The sequence below is a fragment of the Scyliorhinus torazame genome, chromosome 1 (genome assembly GCF_047496885.1).
Source record: "Scyliorhinus torazame isolate Kashiwa2021f chromosome 1, sScyTor2.1, whole genome shotgun sequence".
NCBI lineage: Eukaryota > Metazoa > Chordata > Chondrichthyes > Carcharhiniformes > Scyliorhinidae > Scyliorhinus > Scyliorhinus torazame.
Window position 1 is genome coordinate 249,238,504 of NC_092707.1, and position 12,190 is coordinate 249,250,693.

General features: G+C 49.9%; 1 protein-coding gene across 2 annotated transcripts in view; it reads left to right on the top strand.

Annotated features, from left to right (window-relative positions):
- Positions 1-12,190, top strand: part of LOC140420555 (barrier-to-autointegration factor-like) — a 71,919-nt gene that overhangs the window by 31,148 nt on the left and 28,581 nt on the right. The window contains exon 1 of one of the 2 annotated variants that reach the window (XM_072504551.1): positions 4,391-4,498. The exons of the other annotated variant lie outside the window; for it this stretch is intronic. The gene's annotated coding sequence lies outside the window, so the exon portion shown is untranslated. Of the gene's footprint in view, positions 1-4,390; positions 4,499-12,190 lie in introns of those variants that run through there. 2 annotated transcript variants of the gene reach the window in all.

Consider the following 12,190-nt stretch of genomic DNA (forward strand, 5'->3'; position numbering starts at 1 on the left):
ACGTCCAGTCAAAAAGCGACAATGCCCCAGCTGTGGCAGGATGGGCCACTACGCTGCCTGCTGTCGAGCAGCTCAACCTGCCAACTCTCCGCAATTCCGCCAGCCTCGCAGGGACGTGCGGTCCATTCAGCCCCCATACACCGAGTCATACCCTGATGACGTGCAGACCGGTGATACCGACGACTGGGAACCCTTCCGCGTTACGGTAATAGACAGGAACCGGATGTCCCCATGTAGGACCCACCAGCCGATGCCAGTGCACAGCATTAATCCGGGCGATGAATGGTGTGTCACTCTAACGGTCAACCGATCACCAATCACATTCCGCTTAGACACTGGTCCTCCGCCAATCTCATTGCATGGTCAGCCTTCCACACCTTTTTAAGGTTAAACCACCGATTCAGCCATCCCACTGTCAGCTGGTTGATTACAACGGGAACGTTATCCCGGCCATGGGGTTCTGCCAACTCGAGGTTGCACACAATTCATACACAGCCACACTGTCTTTTGAGATAGTTGGATCCTCGAAGGACTCTCTGTTAGGCGCACAGGCGTGCAAGATCCTCCACCTCGTTCAGCGGGTACACACTCTGTCTCCAGAAAGCACGTCCGATTTCCCGGATGCAGACTTTAGGGCGCAGCTCCACTCGCTCCTCGCCCACAACCAGGAGGTTTTCGAGGGCATGGGCACACTGACCTACACTTACAGAATACGGCTCAAACTGGACGCCACCCCGGTCATTCACGCACCTCGTAGACTCCCAGCACCACTCAAGGACCGCCTCAAGCAGCAGCTGCAGGATCTGCAGGACCAAGGAGTGCTTTCCCGGGTCATGGAGCCAACGCCATGGGTCAGCTCCATGGTGTGCGTAAAAAAGCCCTCTGGCGAGCTCCGGATCTGCATCGACCTGAAAGACCTGAACAATAACATCATGAGGGAACACTACCCCATACCCAAACGGGAAGAAATCACGAGCGAAATGGCCTGGGCTAAAGTTTTCACCAAGCTTGTGCCTCAAAGGATTTTTGGCAGATTCAACTGGATCAGTCCAGCAGGAAGCTGTGCACGTTCAACACTCCCTTTGGCAGATACTGGTACAATAGGATGCCGTTTGGCATCATCTCGGCATCCGAGGTGTTTCATCGCATCATAGAACAGATGATGGAGGGCATCGAAGGGGTGCACGTCTATGTTGATGACATCATCATCTGGTCCACCACACCACAGGAGCACATCAGTCGTCTCCAGCGTGTCTTTGCACGGATACGAGATCACGGCCTGCGCCTCAACCGAGCCAAGTGCTCTTTTGGCCAAACTGAGCTCAAGTTTCTGGGGGACCACATATCCCGGTCAGGGGTGCGTCCGGATGCTGACAAAGTGGCAGCTATAGCAGCCATGCCGCAGCCGGCAGACAAGAAGGCAGTGCTACGCTTTCTCGGGATGGTCAACTTCCTGGGGAAGTTTATTCCCAACCTTGCCTCGCACACATCGGCTCTTCGCCACCTGGTCAAGAAGACAACGGAATTCCAGTGGCTGCCCGCACACCAGAAGGAATGGGAGGAGCTCAAGATCAAGCTCACCACCGCCCCGGTATTGGCGTTCTTCGACACTACTCGGGACACAAAGATCTCGACTGATACCAGCCAGTCCGGCATTGGGGCGGTACTCCTGCAACGGGACGACACTGCATCATGGGCCTCGGTCACCTATGCCTCGCGGGCCATGACCCCACAGAACAGCGCTATGCGCAGATTGAAAAGGAGTGCCTGGGTTTGTTGACCGGCATCGACAAATTCCACGACTATGTGTATGGTCTTCCGCAGTTCACTGTGGAGACCGACCATCGGCCCCTGGTCGGCATCATTCAGAAGTACCTCAATGAGATGACCCCTTACCTCCAGCGCATTCTGCTCAAGCTCTGGAGGTACGATTTCCAACTTGTCTACACCTCGAGAAAGGACCTCATCATCGCGGATGCCCTGTCCAGAGCAGTGAGCACACCGCCCGAATCGGAGGGGTTCGTTTGTCAGGTCGACGCACGAGTAGCCTTCACATCGGCCAATCTGCCGGCTACTGATGCACGTCTGGCCCACATTCGCCGTGGGACTGCGGCTGACCCCCTTCTGATGCGCCACATGACGGAAGGGTGGCTCAAGGGGCAGTGCCCACAATTCTACAATGTCCGGGACGACTTGGCCGTCATTGATGGTGTCCTCCTAACGTTGGACCGGATTGTGATCCCACACAGCATGCACCGGCTTGTCCTCGAACAATTGCACGAAGGTCATCTCGGGGTTGAAAAGTGCAGGCGGAGGGCCCGAGAAGCTGTGTACTGGTCGGGCATCAGCGACGACATCGCCAACATGGTGCTCAACTGCCCCACCTGCCAAAGGTTTCAGCCGGCGCCTGTGACACTTCAGCCCCATGAGTTGGTAACGTCCCCCTGGGCAAAGGTGGGTGTGGACCTCTTTCATGCGCTCGGCAGGGACTACGTCAATATAATTGACTATTTTTCCAATTATCCGGAGGTCATACGCCTGCACGACTTGACATCATCAGCTGTCATCAGAGCATGGAAAGGAACCTTCGCTCGCCATGGAATTCCGCTCACCGTCATGTCTGACAACGGGTCCTGTTTTGCGAGCCAAGAATGGTCTCTTGCCGCTTCATACGGCTTCACACACGTGATGTCCAGCCCTTTGCATCCCCAGTCGAATGGCAAGGCGGAAAAGGGCGTCCATATCGTGAAGTGGCTCCTCTGCAAGGCTGCTGATGCCGGACTGGACTTCTGTTCAGTCCTGCTGGCCTATCGCTCGGCCCCACTGTCCACAGGCCTCTCGCCAGCCCAGCTGTTGATGGGTCGCACTTTCAGGACCACTGTGCCGTCCATTCATGTTCCTAAACCCGACAATGCTCCAGTACTGCAAAGGATGCGACAGCAGCGTGTTCAGCAGAAGGTGGCACATGATGCTCGGGCAACTGATCTTCCTGCCCTCGCGCCTGGAGACAACGTCCGCATACACCTACTGGAGGGTGGCTGGTCAGCAACTGCCGGGGTTCTCCGCCGCGTGGCTCCCTGCTCGTTTCTGGTTCGCATGCCTGATGGCTCCATTCGCCAGCGTAATCGGCGGGCCCTTCGGCTGCCCCCACGCTCGCTACGTGATCATGCACCGGTGCCATGCCCTCCTGTTGTCCCTGATGTCGACTTCGTGGAGCTTCCTGCCACTCTGCCTATTCCTCTCTAGCCCGTGGCCTGGCCCATTCCTCAGCCGGTGGATCCTGACCCACCCTTGAGGTGGTCAACCCGAATTCGTCGCCCACCTAATAGACTGGACTTTTGAGCCTGTTTGCACATTGGACTCACTGAATTGTTGTGCAATAATGTGAACGTGTTTCTTTCTTGTCGTTCCAGTTCTCTTTCGATATTTGATGATAGCACTTGTTTTGTTTGTGGTACAACCTCGTTGCTCAGTTGCACTTGACACCTTCCTATGTATATAGTTTAGCCTCCTGTACATGTTGTAAATATTGCACACACATACTCAGTACACACCAATATTTATTACCATGTAGGCACATGGCCTTGTGAAAAGGGGGATATCATGATATCCATATTAACATGTCATGGTGCAATCACACACACACACTGATGGACAGGTAGATGGGGCCAACCACCACACACACATCACAGCGAATCACCAGTGAGAGCACACGCACTATAAAACAGGGAACACCACAGTTCCCGCTCATTCTACCAGGAGATAGCTCAGAGCACAGAGCTCACAGCGCGCCACTCAGACATAGACCATGCGCTGAGTGCCTCACAAAGATAGTGTTAGGGCTGGGTCCACAGGTTAGCTGGTGAAGTACGAACCACAGCCAGAAGTTAATAGTTATTACTGTACAGAATAATAAAACAGAGTTGTACCATCTACAACGGTGTTGGTTTGTTTGTGTATCGGAACACCCAACACGACACATCCCAAGCTGCTCACAGGAGCGGAATCAGACAAAAAAATCCAACCAAAGGAATATTAGGACAGGTGACCAAAAGCTTAATCAAGGTTTTAATGAGTCGAATGAAAGTGGGAGGCACACAGGAGGAGGTTTAGGAGGGGAATGCCAGAGCTGGGTGTGGGGAATAGAGAAGTTGGAGGAGGGTTGCAAAACTGGACAGAACGACAGAGATTGGGATTTGTAACCTCGTCATCTATTGGAGTCATGCCTGTTAAAGTTACACCTTTCGGCCCAGACATTTTTTCACGATCCCACTTTTGTTCTCGCCAAAACCGCTGCATTTGGCGCCTTCTACAAAGGCGCTCGGTTGATGACCGCCGAGCAAACACGTTCCTGCCATTGTGCGCTGCCCGAGGGGGTGGGGTCACGACCCCGGCGAAGGTGCAGGCGGGAAGCCGGTCGCGAGCGTTTGGCCGGCGTCCGTTGGGCGGGAAGCACGCGCGAGTGAGCGAGCGGGCAAAGTCGTTGGCCGGTCGCGTGGTGAGTCCTCCTGCCTTTGGCCTTGACCAGTCCCCCCCCCCCAAACAGCAGCAAGGCGACGGAGGGCCCGGGAGCCTCGAGGGTGGCAACGGGCGAGTCGGTGGGGATGAAGGGCCAACAACAGGGGGAAAGGAGCGGCGATGAACCAGGATTGGGGAGAGAGGAGGGAACGCGAGAGAGGGGCAGCGGGAATGGGCTGAGGGAGGCTTTGCGAGGGACATTGGGGCCTCAGAGCCGGATCAGAATGGAGGAGAGTGGTCAGAGGGAGGCAAGGAACACCCCTGACTGACAAACCTTCATAAATCCTCGTGCTTCCTTGTTTAGAAACCCAACCCCACAGCAAGTGATAATTAATTCATAAATTCAGACTCAATTTAACCCAGGATAGGCTTTGTTTCAATCTGCCATTTGGCGCAGTTAGGTAATTGGATAACCTGTTAATTGAACACTGGGCACTGAATCAAAACCTATCTGAAACTGGGCAGCGGCCATTAGAGGAATATAACTTTAAATATATATTTTTAATCATAAAATATTTTCATGATAACAAAGCAACAACAATACTGCAGACCCCAAAACAAACTGCACCCCCATCCCCCCCAGCCCCAGTCCACCCTCCTCAGATGTCCATAAAGAAAGCAGAACCTTAACAAAAAGACAACCCCCCCCCCCAAACAGCGGACAGTAACCAGTTCCCCAAAAGAGTAAATAAAAGGTTCGAGTAGAAAAGAACCATTCCACCGACCCCCCTCATGGTATACTTGGTCAGAGGAAAAATAACTTATGAGCTATTCATTGCAAATTGTTATTTTCACTATCAACCTTTTTTTGACTGTTACATATTCGGTTCTGCCTTGAGCAGTCTGGGATAATTATTTGAGTTGCCGATATCTGTCCTATATCCCGCTGTACATTTGAATATTTCCGGACATATCTTTTTATTAAAACAGTAAACAATATATAACTCTTGTTAGTTCAAATCGTTTTCCAATTACTTCAGAAGTGGAATCATTAAACAATTGGGTGAGGCAAGGCCAGCTGAATGTCATTACACTTTTTTGTTTCAGAAAGCTTGTTTCTATCTTTCTATTCCCTTTTCACAGAGAGGCAGGGATCAAAAGGTCTTTCCAACACAATGGACATTATATGTTTATTCCTTTAGGAAGGACATGGAGGGTTTGTAGAATGGTGTAAAACAGAAAAGCTGGAAATACTCAGATCTGGCAGCATCTTTGGGGTGAGAAACCGTGTTTCAGGTCGACCTTTCATCAGAACCTGAAAAAGTTAATGATGCTACAGGTTTTAAGCAAGTACAAAGGAAAGGAAAGTGAGGCGAGGAAAGGACATAAGGATAGGTCTGTTATCGCACCAAAGGCAAGAGATATTAAATGACAAAAAGGGTGATGGTGAAAGCCGGAAGGATGTGATAATGGGACAAGTAAAGAAACACCTGACTTCCTCTGACTCCATTTCTGGGCTATGAAACCATTGAATTCCGCAGCTTCCTTGACTACACTTCCTCACAGCATGCTTCTTGTACGGACCCTATTCCATTTTCCAAGTTCTTTCCGTCACATCAAGCGACTTAACGTTCCATATCAATTCTTCTGATATATCTTCCTTTTCGGCAGCCAAGGATATTCCCAGCATGGTTGAGGGGGCCCTTTACTTTATCTGTTTAATTTCCCCCCTTCTGACCTCACCCCTTCTCTCATCTCCAAGAATCATGACAGGGTTCCCCTTGTTCTCACCTTCCACCCCACTCGATTCCATATTCAATGTATTAGCTTCTGCTACCTCCAACATGATGCCACCACCAAACACACCTTCCCCATGCCTCCTAAGTGGACTGGTTTCTCTGGCACCCTGGTACATCCCAAATAACTCCCTCCCTTTCTCACAGTATATTCAAATACTTGAGATGTAAAACCTGCCCTTTATCTCCTACAATTTCATTCCCACCACACTCCTAGGTGAAACAGTAATTTGCTTGTACTTCCAATTTGGTATACTGTATTTACTACACATGGTATGATCTCCTGGACATTGGATAGATCAAATTCAGAATAGATGTCCACTTTGTAGAACATCTCCATATGGTCCGCAAGGGTGACTGACCCTGACTTTTCAGTTACATACCATTTTCATCAGCCTCCTACACTGTTCCAATAAAGCTCGATATAATCTTGTAGATCAACTTTTCAACGTCCGTTAGGCACTTTACAACTGTCTTTTAAAAAAAATAAATTTAAAGTACTCAATTCACTTTTTCCAATTAAGGGGAAATTTAGCATGGCCAATCCACCTACCCTGCACATCTTTGGGTTGTGGAGGCGAAACCCACGCAAACACGGGGCGAATGCGTAAACTCCACATGGACAGTGACCCAGAGCCAGGATCGAACCTGGGACCTCGTTGTCATGAGGCGGCAGTGCTAACCACTGCGCCACTGTGCTGCACCGCTTTACAACCTTCTGAACTCCACGCTGAATTCAACAATTTCAGATCATAACCTCTGGCCACATCTTTTTGGGACTGCTATTGGTGATGATTTTGCTCTCAGTTTGAAACATGCCATGCCCAGTAAAAGGCATGTTGTAATCTGTAAACATGGTTTGTGCACATATATAAACCTCTGGAACTGCCTTTATTTATTTACAATGGACACTGATGAACAGTTAAGATGGCTGTCAAATGGGTCAGGTGACCGTTGCAACTTCAACACTAACTCTCTAGCTTCTGCAAAGTCCAGAATTTAATCATACTGGATGGCAGTGTCCCCCTTGAATGGACATGCCTAGACATCATTTCTTTGTGCAATTCATACCTGCCATTGTTTGAAGCTTACAGCAAAATATAGTCAGTGGACTCCTAAACTCCATGTCTTCAGGTTCGCAATATAACAAAGACCAGTCATCCAAAAGTTAATTGCATATCAATGGCTGTTGACCATGTGACTGAAACTGGATGTCTCACACTGAAATCCTTTTACCCCAAAACTCAAAAGAGTCCGGTGGGGGGGGGTGGGGAGGGGAGATGCTCTCTGCAAAAGGACAGTGATAAGTCAACAGCTGCAGAGAAGCACAATGGGACCATTGCCTCTTAAGAACTCATATGCTTAAAAATGTTTTAGAAAAGCCTCCCAGCCTGATTCCAAAGTTCTGAATTCACCTGTAAAGAAATTGGACTTCCTGACACAATGGACGCCGGACTTCATGATCTGCTGAAGAGTCTTCTCGCTGAAGGAACCCTGTAGCAACCCTGATATCTGACTCCCAGCTATCTGTACTTACCTGAACTACAATTCACAGTAGGAAAAAGCATTCTTCTTCACTGGACCTGTAAAGACTCATGAACTATTAACTATTTATTTTGGTTTAATACTTGTAGAAGGGCATTCTCTTTAACTATATCTTTCTTGAATGTGTGGTGTGCGATTGATGTCGTATTTAGATCTTTTGGGTGAGCATGAATAAATAATCCTCTTTGTTTAATCCCATGAAAGTTTGCTGGTGGTACTTTTAACATTGACCACACCCTAACATTGACCACACCCTAACAGGTGTTTAGAAGCCACATACATATCTATCTTGGCCTGGAAAGGGCCAAGAATATGCTTTGGGTGAGGGACTTCAATTTCCATCACGAAGAATGTCTCGGTAGTCCCACCACAGACCGAGCTGGCCAGGTCCTTAAGGACATAATTGCTAGACTGGGACTGCAGCAGGTGGTGTGGGAATCAAATAGGGCCAAAAACATACTTGACCTCACCCTCACCAACCTGCCTGCTGCAGATGCATCGGTCCATGACCATATCGGTAGAAGGAAGTGACCACTGCAAGGTGCTTGTGGAGAGAAACTCCCGTCTTCACATTGAGGATACGCTCCATCGTGTTGTGTGGCACTACCACTGTGCTAAATGGGATCGACTTCAAACAGATTCAACCACAATCTGTAACCTCTTGGCCTGGCATAAGCCCCAATCTACCATTACCACCAAGCCAGGGATCAACCATTATTTAATGAACAGTGCAGGAGGGCATGCCGGAGCAACATCAGGCATACAGAAAAATGAGGTGTCAACCTGCTGAAGCTACAACACAGGACTACCTGTGTGCCAAACAGCATAAGCAACAAGTAATAGAGCTAACCAATTTTGCAAAAATGCATCAGATCTAAGCTCTGCAGCTTGCCACATCCAGTCATGAATAGTGATGGTCAATTAAACAACTCACTAGAAGAGGAGGCTCCACAAATATCCTCATCCTCAATGTTGGAGGAGCCCAGCACATATATGCAAAAGATAAGGCTGAGGCACTTGCACCAGTTTTCAGGCAGAAGTGCTGAGTGGATGTTCCACCTCGGTCTCCTCCGGAGATCCCCAGCATTGCAGAAAGCAGTCTTCAGCCAATATGATTCACTCCACGTGATATCAATAAACGGCTGAAGACAACCGGTGGCAACCTTGGAGTGAGCGGTCGCGCACACGGCAGCTCTGGCTCAAAGGCGTTGGTTTAGGCACTTCATACCCGTAAGTGGAGTAACTCCGGCAGTAAAGTGGTGCAAAAGATGTAGAGGGAGACGTTCTCTCCAAGATTGTTATGTCTACTGGCTACCAGACTAGGCAAAAACAAAGACGTGGCTAAGAGGCCGGCACAGTGGTCAGTGGTTAGCACTGCTGCCTCACAGCGCCGAGGACCCAGGTTCGATCCCGGCCCCAGGTCACTTGTCTGTGTGGAGTTTGCACATTCTCCCGTGTCTGCGTGGGTCTCACCCCCACAACCCAAAAGATGTGTAGGATTGGTCATGCTCAATTGGCCCGTAATTGGAAAAAACGAATTGGGCATTCTAAATTCAAAATAAAACAAATTTTAAAAAAAGTTCATGTTAAAAAAATTGCCCTTAATTGGAAGAAATACTTGGGTACTCTAAATTATTTTTTTTAAAAGACCTGGCTACAGAGGCAGCAGGGGGGGTTGGCGTTGCCGAACTTGCTTCATTATTATTGGGCGCGAATGTGGACAAGGTGCGGCGATGGTGGGAAGGAGAAGGGATAGAGTGGGTTAGGATGGAGGAGAAATCTTGTAAGGGGTCTAGTTTGAGGGCTATGGTAATGGCAGCGTTGCCAATGGCTTTGAGTAGATATTCAGGGAGCCCAGTGGTGCAGTCCACAGTGAAGATATGGAATCAGTTGAGGAGGTATTTTAGGGTGGAAGGGATGTCGGTGCTAACGCTGCTGTGCGAGAATCATGAGTTTGAGCCGGGGGGGGGGGGGGGGGGGGGGGGGGATATGGATAGTGTATACAGGAGGTGGAGGGAAGTGGGGCTGGTCAGGGTGAGGGATCTGTATTTGGAGGAAGGGTTCGCCAAACTAGGAGCTAAGGGTTGAGGGTAGAGCTGCCGAGGATATGCTCCATCAGATAACTCAGGTGAGTTCAGGTATCTGCAGGTTAGGGACTTTGCGCAAAAGGTCTGGAGGTGGTTCCCTCGGTTGCTAGGAAACATCCTGCTGGTGCGACTGCTGCTCCTGGATGTGGATGGGGAGGGAAGAATTGAGGATATATACAAGTGGCTGGGAGAGCAGGGAGGTGAGGGTTGGTGAAGATCAAGGAGAAATGGGAAGCGGAGTTTGGAGGGGAGATCAATTGGGGAGCATGGAGTGAGGCACTGCATTGGGTAAACAGGACCTCCTTATGTGCAAGGATGAGCCTGATACAGTTTAAGGTGCTGCATAGGGTGCACATAACTCGGGCGAGAATGAGTGGGTTCTTTCAGGGGGTAGATGAGTGTGAGAGGAGTGAGTGGGGGCCAGCGAATCACGTGTGCATGTTTTGGGGTTGTGAAAATTTGGGAAGATTCTGGGTGGAAGTCTTAGCCAGGATAGTGAAGGAGGAGGTGGACTCGGACCCTTTGGTGATATTTGGGGTTTCGGAGAAGCCGGAGCTCATGGAGAGGACGAAGGCCGATTTCTTGGCCTTCGCCTCTCTGATTGCATGGCGGCAAATTTTGCTGGAGTGGTGGTCGGCATCGCCACCAGGGGTAGCGGCTTGGTTGGGCAAGCTGTACTACTTCCTGCGATTAGAGAAGATAAAGTATGAGTTAAGGGGCTCTTCAGGGGGGTTTGAGGAAAGGTGGAGGATGTTTGTGACTGTTTTTGAGGGGCTGTTCGTCACGGGGGGGGGGGGGGGGGTGAAAAGGGAGTGTATAGACTGTATAGTTGATTGTTGGGACGTATGTTTCCTGTGGTGTTTGTTCGCTGTAACCTGTTTTGACACATGTTTGTAATAAAATACATTGGGAAAATTCTTCCCACATCCAATCTCATCAAGATTTAAAAAAAAATTTAAAATTAAAATATGTTTTTATTAAGAATTTTTCAACAATATTTTCCACCATATAAACAACCCCACCGCCTGCTGTACCCGATGCCAACCTTCAGCGACTGTGCCACCATGACACCCAGGTCTCGTTTACTTCCCCTTTTCCTAAACTGCCACCATTCAGATAATAATCTGCCTTCCTGTTTTTGCCGCCCAAGTGGATAACCGCACATTAACCCACTATATTGCATTTGCCAAGTATTTGGCCACTCAGCCAGCCTGTCCCAAGTCATAAGGGGTGAAGATATGAGAGGTGGAGACGTTGGTGTCTGACCAAAGCAACCGGATCGTGTCCCTGGTGGCAGAGGTGGGGGCCTGGGAGACTTGTGCAAGTTGCTGAGGGTGAAGGTGAGGAGCGAGAAAACAGGTCCAGGCGGCAGAACCTACTGATTGCGGGGCTGCTAGAAGATGTGGAAGGAATGAGCGTCACAAAATATGTGTCACGGATTTTGGCTTGCTGGAACAGGGAGTGCTGGACAAAGCCCCAGAGGTGGACAGGGCTCATAGGTCTGTAAGGCAGAGTCTGAGAGCAGGGGAGCCGCTGTGGGCAGTTGTGGTGCGGGTGAACAAATATGTGGAGAAGGAAAAGAACTTGTGATGTGCCAGTGGGAAGCGAGACTGCGAATGGGAGAGGAACCATGTTCGAATATATCAGGATATTGGTGCGGAGCTGGCAAAGAAACGTGCAGGATTCAACATGGCCAAGGTGGTGTTGTACCGAAGTAAGATTCAGTTTGGGGTGCTGTACTCTGCGAAACTGTGGGTCACAGTCGAAGGCCAGGAGCACTATTTCAAAATGCCAGAAGAGGCAAATGACTTTACAAGGGACCATAAACTGGGGGAGAACTGAGAGTTGGTGGGAGATGGAGGAGCTGCATCTGTAAAGGTTGGAGGGTATGATTGATGATTGTTGCCGGAGGGTAGGGTTTTTTCCCCCTTCTGTTTTTTTGTTGCTATTGTACTATGGGGAGTTGTACGTTTGTATGGGGGAAGCCCCCACCTCCGTCTGTGGTGTTTTTCATTTGGAGGGGATGGATTGTGACTTGGTTGTTTTTTATCTGCTGTTGGGGGGGGTGGGGGGTGGTGGGGGGCTTTGAGCGGGAGCTGCCATGCTGGCAGGTAATGCTGGTGAACGGAGGTGAGGTGGGGAAGGAGGCAAAGAACTGGGAGGAGGGGCGGGGAGGGGGGATTGTGATGTGGCAGAGTTGGAGACAGCATGATCGTGGATGGAAAGGGGGGCCATCTTGGGTGGCCCTATATAGGGCGGTTTTTAGAGGAGGCAGAACCAGAGGGGGATGATGGCGGATGGTAG